Below are 23,828 nucleotides of genomic sequence, written 5' to 3'. Positions count from 1 at the left end.
TGCGCGGTGGTCCAGAGTTGTCTCATGGACATAGAAAGTATAAATTTGTCTTCAGAGACTAGGGTCATTCATAACATAGATGTCAAGCTTTATACTACACAGTATTAGATGAGGCTTGTGCATACAGTATATCTTCATCCTAGATCCTTCTGGATTGGCTGTGAAGGCATTGAAAAGAAATATTTGTGTTGTTGTGGTGCATCTTAATTCATTGTTTCACTCTCACTGTTGCTTTAAGCTGTACAAGGCAGCTGTGTTTACTGCAAAAAAATCCTATACATCCACTGTACACTCTCAGCACAGCGGCAAACACAGTTAGTGTCAACACGGTGAACACAGTGGAACACTATGTAACTCCAAAACAGAGCTTAAAGGGGGTAAATACTGGACTGACATTTGACACACGTGGTCAGACACGACTTGTGATTAGTTTTTTTTCTTCTTCTGAGGGACGTGAACTTTTAAAAACTTTCAGTTTTCTACTGGATTTGTTTATTTGTTTATCTGTTTGGGCCATGCTAAGTTAATGTTACATTTCTATTCAAGTATTACTGGTAAAATTGTTAGGCTAATTTGCTTTCTGAATATAGCAACAGAATATTTTTTAGTATGAATAGTTTCCTAAAAATATTGGTTTATCTTTAAAATACTTTATTTTTTTCAGAATTCCAGCAATATGTCTGTTAATATGCAGAAAAATGTATGTATTAACGTACAAAAAAAGAGAATATGAGATTATCCTGGCTTATTTACTGTCTAACTATAAAGAAGATCTTAACCAGAGAAGTTAATCTGTTAATACCAAGTGATAATTAAAAACTTCTATTTTGTATGGTTTTTGCCTGATTATCATTAATTAGGATTAAATAATTTTACATAAAATATGTGTAGTTTAAAAAAAGTAAAAGTGGAAAAGTTTGAAGTGGAAAAAATACACACAGCTAAAGGCATGTCGTTTCAGGATGAGCCACTGTATGTTTTTTCCCCTCATTTTTATTAACTGTCAAAATAAATATACAAGCAGCATAACTGGGAGGTGGCACTTTGCATCCAAACTAGTTATTGATCTTCTCAGCAAGCTGCTGTCAATTGATTACCTTGATAGGGAGGGATGGCTGTATAGTGGTGCGGTGCGTTCACAGGGTGTAAGTACACTGAAGCAATGCCCCCTTATGTCAAATTAACACTTGATAAAACAAGACAGTGAATCAGCATGTCCTCATGTGGCCTCATAAAAGGCTGCAGAATAGCTGATTATCTGTAGAAGTTCAGCAAACGTGGAGAGATGCTCTAGTGAATGAATAATTTAACTGCAATTAGTATATTCCATAAGAGGTACATTTACACTTTCCATTTTGCAACATAATAATCATTAAAAATTAATCATTTCAGATCAAAGCATGAATCCATTATTTATCATAAATAATTAAGAAACAGAAAGTTAAAAGTGGTAGGAAAATTACCAGCATTTAACTAACTTACTATATAGCTATGCCAGATAGCTAACGTGCAGCTTTTGTGTGCAAAAGTCTAAAATAAATGAAGAAACAGCATGAGTCAGCTTGACCTAATTCGACTTGCTAAATTAACAATTTTATCATCATTATATTATTATTTTCTTCATAAAACCAAAACCTTTAATAGCAGTTACAATAACTATCACTTTCTTGCCCAGTAAGTTCTTTAACAGGGAGACTTCAGAGGCACATAATGTATGTAGTGTAGAGATGTCACACTATTACTTAAAAGTGTTTGAGTTTATTAATGTATGAATGAAATTTTGTTTTTTTGTGTGAAAAATCTAACTAATAAAACTAATAAAAGATCATGTCACATTTTACTTGTGTGTTTTACATATTGTTAAGCAAGGAATGTACGTGTAAAACTTTAATTTTTGCACTTTTCTTTTATTTTCTCTCTCTTTCCAGTTCAAACTGGATGATATAATACAGTGTATCAATACAATATATCAGTAATACAGTGTGTAGTGGATAAAGGAGATATTGCTGCTCTACATAAATATGAACTCCCAGAAACCAAATGAACTTTTTGTTATTCCCAGTGCGGCATGTATGATACAGTATATGATTGTATATCCATAAGTGCTTTTATTCCCCTCAATTCCCCCCTCCACAGGCTGGAATTGCCAGAATGCATTTTCCTCTTGCCCCAGTCCTCAGGAACAGCTGGAAAGATTGTATCAGGTATCCTTATTTGCATAATGGTTAATGTACCTCACAGCGCTGCATTAAAATTTACATTTCCACTCACAAACGGTGAGCAGCAGAGACACAAATGCAGGCACAGTGGGATGGAGAGTGTTTGCAATGGTAACATTGTGAAAGGTTGCAAGGCTTTGTTGGTCCATTGTGAGTTATCTATAGTCATAAAGAAATGTAGGTTTCTTCCATAACATGCAGTTGTTGAAAGAATATTTATTTGTTTCTTCAAAACTTCAAATCAAAGAAGATATTTTTTATGTGTCCCTGGTAATAACAAATAGCCCTTTATTCCAAAAAGTTAGTAGCAAGGTAACATATCAAGCTATTTTATGAAGACATTCCAAGGACTTTAATTATCATGGCCTTCGGGGAATAAAAATGTCTGTCTTTGTACAGCGAAGCATCTCAGATTATTATAGCTTTCGTCTGCTGTCGTGCTTTTTTATCATAATGCTAGCATATTGGACATTAAGAGCATTTCATTTTATCAGGAGGCACAATGCATAATTTGCAGAATGCAGAATTTCTACATGTGGGCATGAATGCAGAGACAGGGCTTGTCAAATGGTTCAGCAGGAGGGTGGAAGTGAATAGAACTGCACTATACTGGGAGGGTTTGTTATAATTTAAGGTGTTCGGTTTTTGTGAATTCTTGAAGGTACAACTGGGTTTACTAGGAATGTTCAACCAATGTCTGGATCTATAAGCTATGCTATAGAAAAGAAAGCCCAAAGAGCACACCAAGAACACATAAAACAAACTTTCAGTTTTTAGGGATTTTGGAGGAATGTTGGCAAAGAAAAAGCTGATTCAAAAACATTACAAATACAAAATGTTTGTGTACACCTGCTAAAATAACTGTAACACAGTTTAGAGTAAGCTGTTCTGCCAACGAAAGAACCATGTGCATTGTCCCGATTCCTTGTGGTTAGACAGAGGCATGATCAGCTGGTCTTCAAGTCCTGCTATTTCTTCTCTAGTTCCATAGGTCTACTGCCCAACTTAGAACACCATTTATGCCCAACATCACCCAAACATGGGCCATTGTTATTATCATAATATCATCCATAATTAATCATTGTAAATAATTCTAAATTATCTATTGTACATTTAATTGAACAAAGATCAACAGGTCATTTTAAGCAAAGACAAAGAAATTGCACATTTATGAAGGGACACAGCACCTTTGATTCTTGTAATATTGCTAATTTAATTGACCCTCCTGAAAAATATATCACCTCAACATTTGAAGCTTATCCATCTTAAATATATACTCCCTGTCTTATGCAATGTGTCCATGACCTTTAACTGTATGTAACAATAACTACATTTTATCTATATACATCATTGCCCACAAAGTTGGAATAAAATATTTTTACCGCTTCTCTTACAATATAAAATAATTCTTGAGTGTATATCTTTAAACATATCACAATTAAAACAAAATATGTTCTATTGTAAATGGCATTTCTTATATAATGCTGTACTTCATTGTCAATTGAAAGATCAATTGAAACATTTCTGAGACATGGTGCTACTAGTAAATACAGTGTACTTCACTGATCATAAATTTTAGTAGCTCTTTATCGTTTTTATTGAAGTGGAAAACTGGAAAACAAAAAGTTCCGTTACCCCACTGTGATGGGAAATATTTCACGCAGGACCCCTGATTGCTGTTGTGCACATCAGTTTAACCTTAATGATGTCTGACTAGCAGTGCATTTGCTTTGAGAAATAACTGTTGAAAACGATCAGAAATCACATGCCTGAATTCATTTTCACCATGACATCAAAGCAGATGTCACAGTGAAGCAGTTATATCCATCTTTATGTCTGCAGGTCGCAGTACCACCTACAGTGTAAAAAAAAAAATGTTATATAAGATTTTATGTATAACCACAGGAAGGACAGTATGGTGGACTTTAATTGAAAGCGCATGTTGCAGTAGGTATGCATTTTCATGAGAAAAATCAGGCACACAACACATATATTCAGTATAAATGAGGGACCTGCTGGCTGAATTAAGCATTGGACTGTGGGTGGTATAAAAGTGGAAAGGTTATTCAGTGCTTTATCTATGTCGGTGTGGTTGTAGTGCTGCTTAGAAGAAAAAAAAATAAGTTTTTTAATAAGATTCTCATCAGATAAAGATTTTATTATACTGCCTTATAATAAATACTAAACATAACACAATACAAATACAGTATAAGGCCATGTAAAATCTACTGAATGGTTATTGATGACATGTGTTTGAATGCTGGGCTTCTGCTTTTAAATAGCTGCTTTTAATTCTAGGTTTAAGAAGATCCTCATGAGAGTTCATAGTAAAGTAGTTTCAAACAGAGCACTCCTGATTCCTGTCTCCATCAGATCAAGGCTGAGTGAAATATTATGCAAACAAATACCAAGCTTACAATATTGGAACACTTTGACATTAACATCCAGGTTATCTAAGCTGTGTTTTAATTATCCTTTATACTCCTCCTGTTTTGCAATTAAGTTGGAGCTGCAGTGTGCTGCGGTAATATGTTTACACCAGCTCCAGGCTGCAGCAAGACACAGCTTATTACCCCTGCAGCTACTAATATTTTTTAATTATCGATTCATTGATGGTGTTAATTTTTTTTCTTTTCTCTTTTTTTGTTGCTTAGTCCCTACTTTCATTAGTTAGCATATAAAATGTCAGGAAGTGTTGAAATGAGGTCATCAGACTTCCCTAAGGCAGTATTAAAATTGCTTTTGTTTGTAGAAAACAAATAATATGTAGAAAGAGAAATGCAGCTAATGTTTATTTTATTTCTTTGGAAATTGTCAAACATCACTGATGTGATTGTAATTCTTACTAAAATAACCGGGCTGCTTAATATTTGTCCTAGAACAGGGGTGTCCAAACTACGGCCCGCGGGCCAACTGCGGCTCGCGGTCGGATTCTATCTTAAAATGTGTTATTTTTGGCCCGCCAGCCAAACAGAGTAAATCATACAAAATCAACAGGCAATTCTTATTTTTGTTTTTAACTCATTGTGTAACGTTTGCATCAGGATTCTCTTAGCAGAACATTATCCCTCTCTCTCTGCATCGTGGTGCGTCACGCGGTGCTGCAGGGCTTGGTTGTTGGTTCCAGCTATGCAGAGGGCTCCGAAGGTGCACAACACCGGTTCAGCACTTCGACACAATTCACCACGAGACTAAACATGCTTCTGCATACAACCTGCTATCAGAGAGCGTCTGTACAAGGGGCGTTCTCCAAAACTACGGAGCCCCTCTGTGACATGGTAAAAGAAATAAATTGTGGCCACGAATAACGTGCGCACTAAATATTGTTATTATTAGTTGTATTATAGTAGCCCTATTAGAATTCATGGACGGGGTGCATGGGAGCGGGCTGCCCGGCCAGAGAGCAACCTCCCCGTGCAGCATTGAGCGTCCCTCTCTGGGGAACGTGCCGGAGTACTGGGGGGCTCCAGGAGCGCAGGGGAGTGGAGCGGAGCGTCCCTCTCCCTGTGCATCGATGCTGGAGCCATTAGAGAAGTTAAAGCGACATGATGGACAGGGAGAGGGACGCTCGTTGTTCCCTGCTGCACGGGGAGACTGCGTCCTGGCCGGCAGCCTGCTCGGGCCTTTTTACCGGCGGCTGGATAAAAGCAACTCCCCAGAAATGCGAACATTTTTAAATCATGAATTAGTTTGTGCCGTGTGAGCAGACTGTTATAAACTGTGATGTTTTACTGGAGCAGCAGATCAGTCCCTTTGCTTGTTAACGTTCTCTGTTATTAGACTGTCAGCTGTACAGAGAGACGCGGCACTTCTCTCAAAAAGGCTCCGTCATTCAGTACGCATCTGTCGTAAGGCACGTCATCACGTTTTTACGTCTCGTTGCCATGCACTGCAAATCTGTGTAAACATTAAATTACAGACCCTTTGAGATCAGCACTAAATGACTCCCACCTAGTCTACCTGACATTTCACTGATGTCTGCTCCTAAACCAGACCTGCCACATATGATCAGATCACCTTCACAGTAGTGTCAATAACTTGCCTGTTGCTCTGTTATCACAACCACACAGTTTCTGAAAGTTTTAAACTTATGCTGTATATTCATATACATTTTCTGATCTGTTCATCTGAATGCTAAGATGTTATTTTGTTTGTTGTGTAAGATATAACATATTACAAAACAGCATACACAGTTTTTATTGTTTAAAATAATGACATCGGGGACTGTTGGCCCTCGGAGAGTTTCACATTATCGAATCTGGCCCTCCCCGAAAAATGTTTGGCCACCCCTGTCCTAGAATATGGTTTTAAAAAGCTTGTCTTGATCCCCTAATTTTCACTTTTATTATACTTTCAACAACAACACAGATTTTACATCAGATAGTTATCTTGATTAAAGATCTTTTTTTATTTTCAAAATTGAAACAAAAAATAGCAGGAATATGCACATCAGTGAGAAGTCCTGCTCGTTTTTGCAGGCTTGGAACAAGGCATGGAGTTTGGTTGAATGATGATGTCAAACAAAATGTCAGAGCATAGAGACAAGTTTTAAAGTCGATGCTTGTTCATATATGTAAAGATTTATTACATTGCTTGGCTCATTTGAATGATGCAAAGAGATTAAAGATTAAACTTGATTGGTTAGTGTAGAGAAGATTGAAGCAAGGCGTCTGGACTTGTAGAGTATGATCATCATCAACTTGATTGGTTAGCCCTTTGCAAATATCAGAAGACTTCTATAGATTGATGGATTTCTGTTAAAAAATGTACTTAATTTCCCCACAGGGATTAATAAAGTAAATCTTAATCTTAATCTTTTGATATAATTCATATAATATGCCAGCGGTGTGCAAGAGGCTTGATTGTTACATAGCAGTTATGTATATGCACAAATTAATTATTTATCTATGCTACGATTTGTAGTGGGGCGATAAAATTTCAATATTATATTTTTACTAACAGTATCAGTCCAAAGGGTGCTTTATATTTTTTAGGTCTATACCTAAAACATATAACAACAAAAATAAATAAAAAAAAATAAAATAAAAAAAAAATTATATTTTTTAGGTCTATACTGTCGTGACCTTCCCTGGTCACCCCGGATTGTCAGATTCCGTCTCCTGTATTCAGAACATTAAGTGAAAGAAAATACCCTGGGTTTTGTAGTTTCGCCTTTTGCAAAAGGGAGAACACAGTGAACACAGGCCTTTCAGTCTGCTTCACTCCCGTCCATACGTGTTCTGCCCCTTCCCTGGACACAGGCTTGTTTTATTGAAAGTTGAGGTACATTTGCATAATAGATAAACAGTTCTTCAAGACCCTCGTTGGTATTCCCATATTGGGACATGTTGCCCTTTTATCCACACCTACTAATTATAATAATGTTATTTATGACTGTGAAACACTCCCCTATTTCCCTCCTATGTTGGATGATTTATCTTACGTCCACCTTCACCACAAAAAGGGCTCCAGTAATGTAAACATCCTCCCTAACTCTCTGTAAGGGTGTATGTGTGTGTGTGTGTGTGTGTGTGTAGAGAGTCCCCCTTTTTCTCTGAGTGAAAGCATACATACGAGTAAATATGTGCTCTGTATCATGTCAGCGCGTAGGTAACCTTTATATACTTCCACAATACCTAAAACAAAACTTACACTTAAATGGCAGGAAAAAAAAAAACTTCCTGCACTAGTAGCTTTTCTATTTTTCTATTCTCATGTTAAAATTTGATGTCATTCTGCTATATATCTCGATGTTTTTGATCTGGCAAACAGCTGTCTTTCTATGATGCTAAGACGTGTTTGCACAAAGTTGCATGGGGAGATAAAAATATTTGTTCTGAAAAAAAAACGGGCTGAACGAGAGAAGCCTCATTCATGATTTGCCTGTCAGGGAAATGTTGCAGAGGATTGCATAGACCTTTGCGGGCAGCTGAGCAAAGATTTGAATTAGAGTTCAGAATAAAGGCCTTGATGGTTTCTGAATGAATGAAAGGAGCAACAGTTATGTAACAGTGGCTTAGACGCAGTTATATGTTATGAATTGGTCAAGGTCTGAAGTCATTTTTCTTTATACAAAAAGAATCAGTGGGTGCACAGCTGTTTGTTTTGTACCTTGAAATTCTGAATCTAATACACATGCACTGATTGCCACACAGGGCACTGATGGCACACAGGGTGGCCGGGCGCTCCCTTAGAGATAGAGTGAGGAGCTCGGTCACCCGAGAGGAGCTCGGTGTAGAGCCGCTGCTCCTTTACATCGAGAGGAGTCAGCTGAGGTGGCTCGGGCATCTGTTTCGGATGCCTCCTAGACGACTCGCTGGGGAAGTGTTCCGGGCATGTCCCACCGGGAGGAGACCCAGGACCCAGTGGAGAGACGTCTCTCGGCTGGCCTGGGAACACCTCGGGATTCCCCCGGAAGAGCTAGAAAATGTGTCCGGTGAGAGGGAAGTCTGGGCATCTCTGCTTAAACTGTGAATGTTGGACGAAACTATTTATAAATAGGTCCATCATAGTGCACAAAACAATCTCACAGCAACAATACTAACATGACGGAACACATATGAAAGCTGTTTAGTCATTCAATCTTAATTTGTTCTATTACTGAAATGCCATCAGTCAGTAAGATGTAGCACATTTTTTTTTAGACTGGACATTTCAAGGAGACTAATATGCTACAGTGAAGTCATTTACTGTGATATCTATATACATCGACATTTTCATTTAGAGGAAAGGACACCCTAAGTCTATTACTGTGTCTGACTGTTCCATAGAGGTGACGAGATGATTTCCTTTGGGGGATTTTTTTTTTGTCTCTAATGGTAAAATTGGCGCATTAATTGAAATATTTCCTTTAACAGTCTTTCAGGAAGAAAACTGAAAGGAGAATTCATCAAACGGCTTGCTCTGCCAGCACAGACATGAGCAGAAAGTGGTTTGCAAATTATAAATTCAGAAGTCATTTTGAAAAGGTTAATATAGTTTAGAATTTGGTAGCATGTGCTATTAAAATTAATACCATTATTCATATTCAAAAAGCTGAAGTAAAGACATTTCTGGAAGGATCGGTGGCCTTGGGTGCTGAAGACAATGATGTAAAGGAAGAGATGCAATCATCCCGTTCAGTAAAATGAAGAGAGCCACGCTGTGACTGTCTCCCCCCCCATCACTCCAGTGATGTAACCAGATATAATTATACCTTTGGGCTCCCTGGCGATCAAGAAATTACAATTGCACAATAATCAGAGGTCATGTGACTGAGATACTGTTGTGTGAATCCAGTGGGGGTAGTGAAAGACCAAAACTAGGCATATAGCACCATCTATGCTATGAGAGGACTAAAACTTTGACCCCACTTTATAAAAACACATATAAATATATAGATATATAAAAATATTACAAACAAAATAACAAGGAAGAGAATTTTCATTTTACGGCATTTTTTATGGTTAAAGGTTTTCAAATGTCAGATATTCATTCTGATTTGACCAGGAAGACAGCAGTGGTTGACCATATGACCATACACTTCAGCCTCTCAGCCACCACCCCCATTCAGGGACAGCCTTTAGAGCTCTTCTTAGCTTGGCTCCCAATTCTTCAACATAGGCCTGACGACCACTTTTCCACTTCAAATTCACCTAAAACACTTCAACTTAGCTGTGTAAGACAACATGTTGAAGACACCAGGCAGGACCAGCATATAATTTGGATTCTCACAAGAACATTTGTGCAGGACCAGTACTACATTGTGTAATCGACCAGCTCTATTAACTCTCGGTCCAGTGCATCCATGAGTGTGTCTGTGTAAAAGGGGAATAGTTATTAATTAAAAAGTGACCTTATCAGCGTCGCTATGACTAAATGAGATAAATCTGAGTGCCACAGGAAAATCTGGTTAAATTGGCAGTAAAAAGTGATCCTCAACTCACTGAAATGGAGCTAAGTATGTTTTTTTCACATAATTTGTGAAAAGTAGTTGCTGTTTGATGTGTTAAATAATCATAGGGCCCTAGTTGTGTGACTTTCTTTCATTTCAATTTAAACAGAGAGTATAGAGTTCTTATTCCCCATTATTCTTATGATGAATGTAAATGAACCACCATTTTTTTTTAAAAAAAAAAACCCTCTTTTTAGAGATATGTCAGCAATTACAGACGAGATGGACTGCGGGGCTGCCATGTCTGCAGACATGTAGCCTGTAGACCCATGCCAGCCTTGGGTAATTATGGTCAATTACACCTCACCGGAAAAAGTCGTATGTGGGCGATATTTCCATCCTTCACATTGGCAGCAGTGAGTGTATTTCTGATCCCAATGGCAGCCAAAATTGGCGACCACATGTAAGTGGGTTTCCTTGTCAAATGTATATAACTTTATAAATTTGATTTTGTACCAACCCCCTACTGTGTTTTAATGTTTTTTAATGCTAAAGCCAGCTGTGGTTAAAAAAAAAAAAAACATCTTCAAACAAGGGAGTGTGTCCTTCATTCAGGAGTCCAGAGTTTACTCTCCTCTGACACTGCAAGCTGTTTGGTTTTCATTCATGTTAAGTTTCATTTTGCCTGTGGTTAAGTTTGGTTTTCACTTGCACTTTGGGTTATGCATTAAAAATACTGGCTAAAGTAATGCATTATAAAACAGGGTAAGTGGTTAAGTAAATATAATGGTTTTGTTGTAAAACACACATATTTATAACATTACACACATTTTACAAGGAAAAAGGCTCCCTTCTGTAGTGGCCATTTCTGGTTACCATTGTATGGGTTTCACCCACATAAACACATAGAGATGCTGCCAATTGCATCCAAACTTTTGGGGCTGTACGTCGGCTTCGTTCTGGTAAGCTTAAAAACATAGTAGCAGTATAAAAAAATGCGGCACAAACTGATTAGATTTTGGTGGTCAATGATCAGAATCTCACTGCAGGCTCACATAACACAAATATTATATACATGTTTCATAAGAGTTTGAGAGATGGCATCTTAAAAGAGAATATTGACTTCACAGTGACACCATAATATCCTTCTACATACTGTTAAATGATTCTGGACAGATGCAGCTTTGGTCTGAAGAAGTATCCAACCATGTGGAGGTAATTGTAGTTATACATTTGAGCCTTTAGTGTCAAGCTAGATAGTGGTTCTATGCTGTCATTAAAAGTTGCCGTTAAAAGGCAGCATCCTTTAAGCCAGACAGGTAGCTAACCTGACAAACCCACGTCACTACTTTAGCCTTAAAGAATCTGACATGGTGATAAGTTGACAGGCTTTATTGTGGAAACCTGAGTTTTCTGTAAAACTTAAAAAGAACATACAATATACATAATTGCAACACAACACAAACAATGCAAGCAAATAAAACACACTAAAAGGTTACATGAAATAAAAAGGTTACCAGGTTACCAAGGAATTATCATTAAATTGTTCCTAACAAATAATTAAACAAACAGAATAATATAACCATAAACAAAACATAACTTACGGATGGAGCTGTTTTGTGGTGTTTTGTAGCAAGGATTAATCGGTTCAAAAAAAAAAAAAAACTACACAAACACAAAAGATGTTCTCATCCTTCCTTCCCATTACTGTATGAGGGTTCACCTGTGACCTATTTTTTGTTTTTTTGTTTATGAAGTACCACTAAATGGCGCTCCAAAAAAAAAAGCACAAAATCCAGCACAGGTACCATAAATAGAACCTAAAAAAAGCCTTAGAATCTGCATTAGTATAAATGTTCATTAATTAGTTCATTATAAACACATTCCAAATAGATATACATGCCTATTCAAATAAAGCTTCTGTTAAAAAAAGCCCTTATATCAGCAGAATACCTTGATATCATTGTAACATTTCTGCATAGTAAAAAAAGGAAATGAAAAACTCCCATTCCTACGGTCTCATTGTTCAACAGACGCTGAGGTTAGCAATACTTTTCTTTACCTGTTATATCTCAGTAGTCACTCGACGCCTCACTTGAGTGAGATTAACAGATTACTTACAAGAGTTCTCACGAGAAAGGCGAACGCGGCTTCTTGCAGAGTAGAATAGGCGACTCAGGAATAGGAATTAGAGTGCTTGTTATAGGGTGTTTTAGGTACTCATTATTAAGACAAAGCACCTACTTACACTAGACGGAGACCTCACAAAGAGGAAAACACCAACACCGCATGATTTCGCTGTTGCTGTCTTGCAGTTTTGGAATGAATGGGCTGTTTGTAATTTGCACAACTTTCCTTTCCTCTTCCTCTACGTTTACTGTACTGTACCACAGCACAACGCATCCATAATAATGACTGCGCTGCAAAGACAGTGATTTAAATCCCAACTAAAAGCAACCACAGAAATCAAATAATTTGTTGAAAAATGGAGCAAATATTGGGAAACGGGCAAGAGCAGTATAGGAAAAAAAAAGTCATTTTTCTTACTGCTTTCAATCCACACCCTTAAGCTTCCATAGTGTCGTTTTACAGTAGCAATATTTATTAAATGCCCCCTCTCCTCAAGGGATGTTTCTTGGCAGAGAACAGCCTTTTCATACTGTGTCCACACACATAAGGGTAAATAAGGCTGTAGTCAGGCATAGTTTGACTTAAAATAATCAAATCAATTAAGGTATATCTCAACAGAAACTTGCCTTTTATTGTATCTTTGTGTTCTTTAATTACCTTTACATGTCACTGCTCATTAACTTCCACGACAAATGGTAGCTGCACGATTACTCTCCAAATGGCCATTTTAGGAAAAAACATCTTACGACACAAACCTCTTTAACTGTGTGCACTGCTGAGTGTTCTTGGAGGCAGAGGCAATTGTGGCTGTGTAAAGATGTTAAAGAGACATTATGAGACCGGGTCATGGCGCAGCAAGGAAGCAGGATAAACACGAAAGTGCTCTTTATTTGTTTTAACCTCCTCTGTGCTCATCTTAAATAGGTCAGAGTCATCAATATTTCATCAGTATCCTGTTGAACACATAACATCAGAGAGTTAAAGATTACTGCCGCAAATCAAAAACTGGTTTGAGCAGTTTAAATTAATAATGGCATTTTTATCATACATTAATTTTAATATAACACTGTCTGCTAATTTATGCACATTCTAATTAATTAAATCTTTTTCATCTTTGTTCATTTGAAGGTAGAGAGATTCTCAGTTTTTTTTTTTTTTTGCTTTTTGTCTTTGTCAGCTGGTCAGAAAGCTTTGCATTTACTGTTATCATGTCACATTACTAATTACAAGTAACTACATTCACTCTGGAAAAACTGCATTTTCTGCTTTATTACAAGGCAGAGGTCTAATGTCCAGAACCAGTTTAGTAACAGGGTTTCCTCTAAACCCCTCCATAGGCGTGCTTGGAAAAGAAAGTGTTCAATCTGCCTCTGTCTTTCCTATGTTTTGTATGAGATCTTCTGTGGTGATTTTGAATGTGAGCAAAAACAAAACAACTTGCCTTTTTTAGAGCACTGGTGTTGGGTGGACATGAAATAAAGATGTGCCGTGCTGGCTATGCCACCATCATCTCTAACCTATATCCCAATGTGGATTTTCTGTCTGTATTGGTTTCATGATCAGATGACATCAGGCAATACATTCAGTATCAACATACCTATGTGTCATATCTGGGGGATGTATCATTGAACAGAACCAAACCCATCAGAGAGATTTTTTTTTGTCTTCCATCGCTGTCGAATGTTTACACACAGAAAGTCTGTCTGAGAAACTTAACAGCCAGGAAGTTTTTCTCTTGTGATGTTGGCAAGCCCATTCTTCCCAGGTGCCACATTAAGGAGTCCTTCCTTTCCACACATAGTTCTTACTGGCATCATTAATTTATGTTATTCAGGTGAGCTCTCATTCTAGCCAGGGACCCAGCAGATATATGTGTTGAACCTATTATCGATCAGCCTACTGCTCTAGGTCACTGTATTTGTACCATATTAATGTATTTTCCATTGAATCACATAGAATTCATGTGTTTTGAACAGCATAATGCACATGACATCTGTTTTAAGTTATGGGATTTTATTTTTGTTTGCTTTGATTACATCTTAATAGTTGATGATTACCAAACCAAAAAATAATCAACTGGCATTCTCTTATTTTTATTTACAGACATTTTTTTGTGATTAGAATAATCAAAGTTTTTGCAGCAACAATTATTTTTCTATTGTTTGTTTTTATTATTATTATTATTGTTGATAAATCTAACAATTGCATTTCATTATTTGTGGCTTATTTTAGTATCAAGGAAATACTAAAGAAAAAAAGTACCCAGAGCACACAGTAATTTCTTAAATGTCTTGTTTTGTCTAATTAACAGTTTGAAACCCGACAGATTCAGTTCATAAACTATATAACTGAGAAGAGTAGCAATTCCTCACACCGGGGGAGCAGGATCCAGACAATGTTTGACATTTCTGCTTGAAAAATCATTTTTTACTTATTTTATTTTTTTTTTTTATTATTTTGTCTGCATTTATTTTCAAGCTGCTCAACTCACAGTTCTTCCGGTAAACTTACACAATGCAAGAATCAACAAATTACAACTTTTTTTTTGGTCTGTTTCCACAGTGATCTATTATACCCTGTTCAGTGTGGTAGGGAGCTGAGGCCAATCCCAGTATACACTAAGAAAGGTACATGCTTATACAGGTTTTTCCATCTTATACTCAAGTTAGTCTCGAAATGTGAGAGGAAATGGAAAACTTATAGAAAAAAAGAGGGCATATGTACAAGGGTTTATAGTCTCACTGAATTTATGTATGAAGTTGCAGAAACATTTATGGTGCCCTGGAGGCATGAATCTGACTTACTCTTGTACCACTAGCAACATCTTACAGGTCTACTGGAGGCACAAAGTTTGTTTCGCAAAAACTTTATTGATTAGTGACTTCCTCTAGCATCATGATGCAGTTAAGGTTTCAAGGTGAATTTGGCATGTAATTAGGACACCTCAGTTAAGTCACACTAAACATGTACTTCTGGGACACCATGAAAGCAACTTAGAACATGCTGCATGGATTATATATCCTGTCTAAACCTGGAAAAGTTCCAATAAGTATTATTAAACATGATCTTTCAAGATGGTCAGAATGATCTCCACAGCTTCTCCCTAAGGCCATAATTATGCTCTTTTTTTAATCTATGTTGTCCAGGATATGAAAACTACCAGCCTTGTTCACCAAACTCCCTTGGGTGCTGTGTCAGTCTCTTGGAATCAAATGGGAATTGTAATGAGAGCTACATTCATGCATAAACCTGCCAAAGTGACATATGTCAGTGCTAATTCTTAAGTGCAAAGAAATTAAAATAAACTGTGAGAATATTATATGAAATACATGGAGAAAAAACATGCAAGTTCAATCCTGTGCTGCATTACACTGACAATCCTTTGTTTTTGTTTTGTTTAAAGTAGAACAACAATAGAACAACCTTTTCAAAAATGCAGTGCAACATAAATTACATAGTAATGTAGGTTTTTCTGCGTAGTAAATGCCAGTAGGGCATTCTCTATGCATCAACTCTACCCATTCCAGTTCCATCTACTTTTCACCACAATGAGCAAATACATTTTGCCGTTAGAGTGGAAAATGATAAAGGTTGTAGAAGTCTGTAGAAGTCTGTGACTGATGCATTTAGTGAGAGAGTCACAGCTGAGGTTCATTGTGTGAACTATTTAAAACAGCTTCTACCGGAGGATTGTCTAACTAGTAGTTAGAGTGGAAGTGAAGTGTGTGGGTGTAGATGACACAGAGAGAAAAGGTGCAACTTCATTATTCCTCAGTCACTTTTTGTATTTTTTTTACCAGGACTCTTGCTGAGCATTGTGTGGTCTGCCTGTAAAGTGCAGCATTATTCTTCTTTTAGTCACTGAAACAGAACAGAAAGTGATTTAATGTTATAGAACTGAGCTGAAAGTACAGAACAAGTTTAATGAAAAAGTTATGATATAATGGAGTAAATGTTGAGAAAATAAAGGTTCGGGGTAAATTGAACTCAGCAGGCTTGTTTCGTGTCCACAATACTTTTTCACTGGTGCTCTGTGTTGACACGTCTTTACATTTGAAGAGATAAGAGATTAATATACAGTTTCAATTATTAATAGATAAGCTAGGGCTTCTTTTTACAGTTTTACACTGTAAGTTTATTATAGTAATTGCAATTAACATGAAGAAATGGTTTCAATACTTTACTTTAGATGCTGTTATTCCTAAATTTCCTTATTTCTTGACTGCGTTTCAGCCAAGAAAATGGCTGAGAAGCTTGTTGTAGATAGAAGTAATTTGCCCACCCACCTGCTAAAAAGGCAATTGAATTAATTGCTTTGCCATTTTCAAGTAGTCAAGTCAGCACTTGACTTTCTTTAGTCTATTTTTTCCAAGTATGATGTTCAACATGGAAGGAAAAAGTCTACCTTCTCCAGTGCATTGGTTTATTGCATTGCACAGCTCCAACCATAGTTGCCTATGCTTCTAGTTGAGTCTAGCCTCAGCATGCATCACACCACACACCAAGAATGTATGCATGCATCGGGGCCATTAGTTATAGTGCAGTTTTTCTTTATTATTATTATTATGGGGGCTATATATTTCCTCTGAAAGTAGACAAAGTTCCTTGAGTACATGGTCGTGCCCTCCACCTATTTGCACATGCTCAGGAGTGAACGGATGGAAACCTGAGCTGGAGAGCAGCCAAGCTGTGGCAAACACATTAGACAGTTGTAAGCACAAAGTAAGGTCATGCTCAAACTTAAGTGGCCAAGACTGTGAACCCGCGCCCTGCTCACTGGAGAGGTTAATAGGGATTAACCAAGGAGGGCTCTCAGAGGAGACACTGCTGCGTTGCTTGTTTTCTAAAAAAATGTATAGACTTGATGCACACTGGACAATAGAACAGTGTAGCTCCTCTTGTTTCTCATACCCTTTGTGTTTTCTCATAGCTGCATATGTCTGCGTTCGCATACTCTGGTGGAGTCAGGCGCGCATCAGTCTTGGCGTAAGTGTGAATAGATTGAAAACAGCAAGGTATTGTGGCATTGGGCCTGTGGCACATTGGGCTGGGTCAGCAATCTCCCCCCAAGGCTTAGGTAATGAACAGATAGAGCTGTTATCATGATGGTGATGAAAGCAAGCACAGCTACTATATCAATACTGGAATAGGATGTGAAAATATATTAATTACTTAATTACTAAGTGGCAGTTGGAGCTAATCAAATAATCTAAGACTCAGATGTCACCTTATACCAGTATATTAAGCGGTAAAAAAGGTTGTTTCTGTATGTTTTACAAGTACCCTGTGATGATGTAGCCTTTAATAAGTATTTTCCATCCTTTGCTTGGCTATCATTTCACCTCCGGTGTGTAACTTTACTGATATATTTTTCTATCAGTATTTTTCTTCTCTCATTATACCACCATTTGATCATTATTTCCGCTGCCAGTGATTTGTTTCCATATTCCTCCTCTCATTGTTACCCTCCTTTCTGCTCACCCTCAGCATTTAAGAAGTCGCCCCTCAATTCTTCCATCATTTAGTTTTTGCCTACCTCTCGCCTATCACTCACCCTCCTCCATACTTCATCATTCCATCTTTGTACTGGCTCAGCTGCAGAAATGAGACTTGGCTGTGACTAATCTGCTGGCAATGCCTCCGAGGGCCCCTTGTGGTGGTGCCTCTTCACAGAGGACACATGTGATTGATTGAACCTGGGGAAAACTTTGTCAGGCTGGCCATCATGACTGGATCCCTTGCCTGATAATAAATTCCCTCCTCCCAAGTACTATGGGGAGGCACAAGTGTCATGTGGTGCATTTGCAAGACACATGGTGCCCCAGGCTGTAATGGTTGATCCATAGGGCTACTTTCCCCTTTACATACAGGCTCACTCTTTTTCTACCACCATGGTCCCATATCCCTGATCCTTAACTATGTAACATGTGTTTTATGTCTAATGTGTGTTTGAGCATAGATTGTGAATATAAGCATTAGTCTGTTTAAACATGGAAACACAGGCCATGTATTGGGGTGTCTAAGTGTGTAACCAATCATTCCAGTAGCACATTTCTTGGTGCTATGCCCAGTGTGCATATCAGATGAGGGGCTGCGGAGAGAGAACAGGGGAATTACTTTTATCGGCAAAGTGTCATGACGAATTGATTTTCTCACTTAAATCCCAGACAGTAGACAAGACATAGCAGGTTGACTGTTTCTTTCTCTAAATGGCCCATTTTCTCTTTTTCCTTCACAGATCAACGGCACCACACCATTAAGAATCACGAGGTAGAGCCCAGCGCCAAAACCAAAAGGGGCTACTCCGCCAACTCCCTCTCCCTCTGTCCCACACATGTTCATTCATCAAGTCTGCTGACGATGGCTCTGGAGCACAAGTCCATGTGTTCCATCACAGGCTCATTCATCCCTGGAAAAGACTCTAAGGTGTGTTTGTCATTGGGCTCTCTCTCTCCTTCTCCTTTACCACCCCTCTCCCTTAACCCCCCTATCCCCAAATCGGATTTATTGATGAACTTAAATGACATTGTACACAGGGGACAATTGCTGTGTCAATACACTAGTGTGTCTGCATGTTTAAGCATCTAAATATAACGTGTAACACTTAATAAACAATATGGCAATGAGGTTATAATTAAAGTCATACAATTTGTTAAACGATATGAGCAAAATGCTGTATATTATGAAACACATAAGTGACTTATAAATATTCTGTCATTTTATGGCATATTTAAATGGAAATTTTATAGTACAAATTCTCTGACCTTTGTGGAAATTCTTCACAATGATGTCAAGATTCATTATTAAAATCATATGCTAACAGCTCAGTAAAAAGAATTTTGACAGTTGCAGTGAACCATAGTAAAGTCTGATATCTCACAGGTGCATAGGCGTGACTGACCTGAAAATGTCTCTAGATAACCATACTGTGCAAGTGCTAAAGTTAACATGAATGAATACGTGTTCAACAACTGACAGTTCTGCTCTCACACTTCTGTCCACCCATCACCATTACAATTAGTGAGACTCATTTACCTCCTCTTTCTCCAATAACCCCAAAATTAGACACAACCACAGTGAAGTCATTAGTCCCCTTTTACTACTGCCATGTCATGTATTAACAGCCCAATTATGTCTCATTTGTACAACAAACACATGGTATGCTGAGTTCCACACATTTAACCACAATAAAGCAACGACAGCAACTGAAGCCAGCCATGACCTCTAAATTACACATCAATAACTGGGCTTCCACACTGAAGGGGAGAACAAGTTAATCGTGTTAACTTTGATGCAGCAGTACTCCACATATGTATGTATAAAAGACATTTGTCAAGGCATATTTGTAAAAACATGAATCAATCATAGCCAAAGAAAAGGGGTTTTTGACTGGGTTGTCATCTCAGATTTACTCTTACTGTCATAACTTTTCTCAAACCAACAATTGCAACCAACCAAAACTATGTGGATAATAGTCATTCCTTTAGAACCCAGTGATCTGCACTACTAATGTTGTCATATAACTGACTAACCATCTTAAAATAGTGTTTGTTAAAAAGTTAAGTGCTGCCAGGAAACAAAGGCTGCTACATGCTAAGCTCCCATATATACATTTAATCAACCCCAACTCATCTGCTAGTAATTGTTATAAATAAAGGCTATAAATAAATAATGCAGATGCTTCATAACAGTACATAACTTATTGTGAATCATTCATCAATCATTGTGAATAACTGTTTGCCAGAAATGTGTAACTTGGTGGTCAGATTTTATTTGGCTTCAGTTTATTTTTTGCTAAAAGCTATACTACAGGTTATAGAAAAACTAGCAATAATTAATAGGAAGAGGACAATTGTGTTGTAACAATGGTTGTAGATGCTGTTAACTGTTACATCAGAATATACAGCAACATTCCCAAACAGAAAATTGAACAAAAAAACATATCTAACCTTTGTTTTTTTTTATCCACCTGTATGTATGTCAACAGCAAACATCTGTGATAGGTCTATTGTTTCGTTATCCTTATACTAACGAGCAACAGCATGTACACAAAAACACTGCTCCTCCTGCATTCCTATGTCTTCTACATGGCTCATTAACTGATAGGTTAGTGCCTGGAACGTGTTAGCTTTAACCTCATTCTTTTTTTTTTTTTTGCATCGTTACACAGGGCTTAATTAACATACTGTGTAAGTGGTATTCAAGTGCACATTTAAGACTCTTTTGCAGTTTTCATTTTTAAATAAGCCAGCTGGAGACATTTAACTTGCTTCTACATTTTAAAGTCTCTTTGTTTAATCATTACTTTTACTTATTCCAGTATACCAGTAATTGTTAGTTTTTAGCCACACAATGGGGGTTAAATGCTTTAGATGCAAGCGAAAGTGAATAGGGACTCATGTCAAGGGCAGCAGTGGCTCAGTGGTATAGCAGGGTTGTCTAATAACCGGAAGGTTGGTGGTTCAATCCCAACTCCTCCCTAGTCACCGTTGTGTGTCCTTGGGCAAGGCTCTTTACCCTCCAGTGTAGGCTGCCTTAAGCAATTTCCCCATTGCAGGAACCTAATAAAGGTTTCTTAATTTAATTCTTAATGTTGAATGATGCAGTTCCTTAAACACGTCATTGTCTACATGCCTCAGCTTCAGGTAACTTCTCTCACATTATCTCTATCTTATTATTTCTACCTTGACTTCCAATAGAACACTCAGACTAAGCAAAGCCAGAAAAGAAACATAATCCCATCAAATTATATAACACCGCCAGAAAATATATGGAGTAAAAATAATAATGTTGTAAGCACTGACCCATTTTTTTAAAGAATAAGACAGCAGGCATTTCAATCTGAAGCATTCTTTTCATGAAATGTGTAGAAGAATGGAAGAAGAATTTTTACCTTGCAGGACAGTGGAGACAGAATTTAGCAGATTTGTCACAATTGTATGACCTCAATATCATGAATGAATTTGAACTGAACTTTTCAGGGCCATTTTAACTTTAGTAAAACATTTGAGATGCTTTTGGGGAAAGGGAGTGATACATAATGCTGGTGTGTTGGAGAGCAGATATAACTGAGCATAGAGGAACAGGAAAGGTATTGTGGGATTTCGAGGATGGGGATTGCGCAAGAATTTGTTGTAATGGTTGTATTTGGTCAATAGACAAAGGGTTAGGTTCATGCATACTGGTTATCTCATTATTTCTATTTAAGGCCAAACAGAGCAGGTGCTATTCTATTGAACTAACTCATTAGCGCAGTTCAGTTTAAAGTTTATTAAACCTGCCTACCGGTATATATCTGGAATACAAGCCAATCCAGCCCAGTGGGAAAACTCATGACCAATCCACCCTTGTGTAATCCTCATGATTTCCCTGATGAAGTGCATTAGGGCTACTATATGTACAACGTGACAAGCAGCTAAAACAACTAATTTGAGATACAAATTAAATTCACCAACTCATTGTATCTGAGTGTCTTCCTCTGCAGCTTTGAATGCAAATAAGGGGGTTATGGGAGGTAAAGCCTTGTAAGTTGAAGTGTCTGATAGCAGCCAATAATAATAATAATGCATTGGTCTTATATTGCGCTTTTCTGCACTCAAAGCGCTTACATTGAGATGCATTATTCTTTCACACCACATTCACACAGTGGCAGTGGTAAGCTACCAGTGGTAGCCACAGCTCCCCAGGGGGAAACTGACGCCTACAGCCTCTCCGACCACCGCCGATTCATTCATACGCATTCATACACCAGTGAGTGCACTGGAGGCAATGCGGGTAAAGTGCCTTGCCCAAGGACACACAACAATGACTAGGGAGGAGCTGGGGTTGAACCGCCGACCTTCCGGTTATTGGACAACCCTGCTCACCACTGAGCCACTGCTGCCCACAGCCAAGGCATTTTCTCCAAAATTCTCAATAGCTGCAAAATAATCTCTCCTCAGTACACTCAGTTGTCAAAAACCATACAAAGATAGGCACAGATACACCTCTGGGTTTTAGAATGAATCAAGCTCCTGTGGATCTGTCAATCCAGATTCTGTCCTGTGGCACATCGGAGTCTCCTCCTGATGCCAGTGATGCCATGAGGAAGTAGAATTCGGGTATCCTGCCATTGTGTTTGATGTCACAATATTTGACTACCAGTCCATTTAATTAAGGTTATAGCTCGAAGAAAATATATGTATTGTATGTATGTATTCTGAAAGCATATATTCTCCTTCTCCCCTTTTGTTAAAAACGTCGAACATCACAATACATTCCACTTAATATGGCACAAACACAGCCGGCTACTAACCCTGTGTGATAATCTTCCATGTTTACACAGCCATAAAGGGGAAAAGGAAGGTCAGTGGACAAAGGTTTCGGTTTTTGTCCTGCTGAATTCACCTTTCACAGTCTTGTTTGTATAATCCTTTAGAGAGACAACATTTCAAGCCGGCTCTGTGTATTGAAGTCTCTCACCAAGATACTTTGAAATCAACATAGGAGGGCGGACGGATAATCTTTTATTTATGACCTTTTCACGGTGGGGCGTCTTTTCTTAATCACTGTCAATCCAACCTTTTAGAGTTAGAGAAATCCCTTTGTATCTGATTTTCTCCATCTTATTGTTCAGTGGTGTTTGTTAGAGAGGGGTGTGTGTATAGAGGGTAGTCCCCTCAGGTGCAAATAACTGACGTCTCACCATCATAACAAGAATTGTTGTCAGTTTTTCAACTGTGTGTCTATAAAAAATCTACAAGGTTTCATACGTGGATCTAAACAAATGAGTCGAGAGCACATCACTGGCTTATGAGCAGCTCTCTGCCAGTGGACCATATCCTTCTCCAGCATTCTGGGTGCACTCCAGCTCCCATAAGCCCTTGATCAGCTATCTTGAACCCTGATTTTTCTGATATGATTGCACTGTGTGCAAATTTTCGAATAAGCCACTGTTTCATCAACATATTTATTCACTCACCTGCACTTATGCCGTGTGTAGCTTCTCTCAGTGTGCATATTTCTTTGTGTAGTTGTACGATTTAGTGTTTTGTCACGTCGGGTAGTCACTGTGAATTTGTTGGCCAGTTATGCTCTTACATGAATTATCTTGGTGGAAGAACAATTTTATCATTTTCTGTGATTTCCTGAGAATCTTCACTTTTTTTAGCATCACAATTTTTTGCAGTTGTCTGCTCTCCCTTTCTAAAGGCTTGTCATGGCTTTGCAACCTGACAGCATGCTCTCACTGAGGTCTCATAGGGCTTCACTCTGTGATGACCATCCTGTAAAACAAAGATTCCCATGTAAAGCTGCCTCACTTTATCACCCAGGCCATGTTTGTCAGTGTTTTCCTCAGCTCTGTCCTCCCTGGTGACCAAGGTATGACATGTGTCAGTGGTGCGTGTTAGTCTTGGGGGATGGAATAGAATAAAGGGCAGGGTTTGCCTCTCTTGTATCAGAAGTCAATGATTCACTGGGGTGGGAAGGACATTCTGCAACAGTCAACAATTCCTTTAGAGTTCTGTCTTCTTATTCTTAAAACTGTTCTTTTTATGATTTACTACCCTGCACAAAATTTCTACTTCATACCATACAATTCCTAAAGTATTTACAATGTATGATAA

Source organism: Parambassis ranga, chromosome 1 (assembly GCF_900634625.1).
Source record: "Parambassis ranga chromosome 1, fParRan2.1, whole genome shotgun sequence".
NCBI lineage: Eukaryota > Metazoa > Chordata > Actinopteri > Ambassidae > Parambassis > Parambassis ranga.
Note: the sequence above shows the minus strand (reverse complement) of the source record.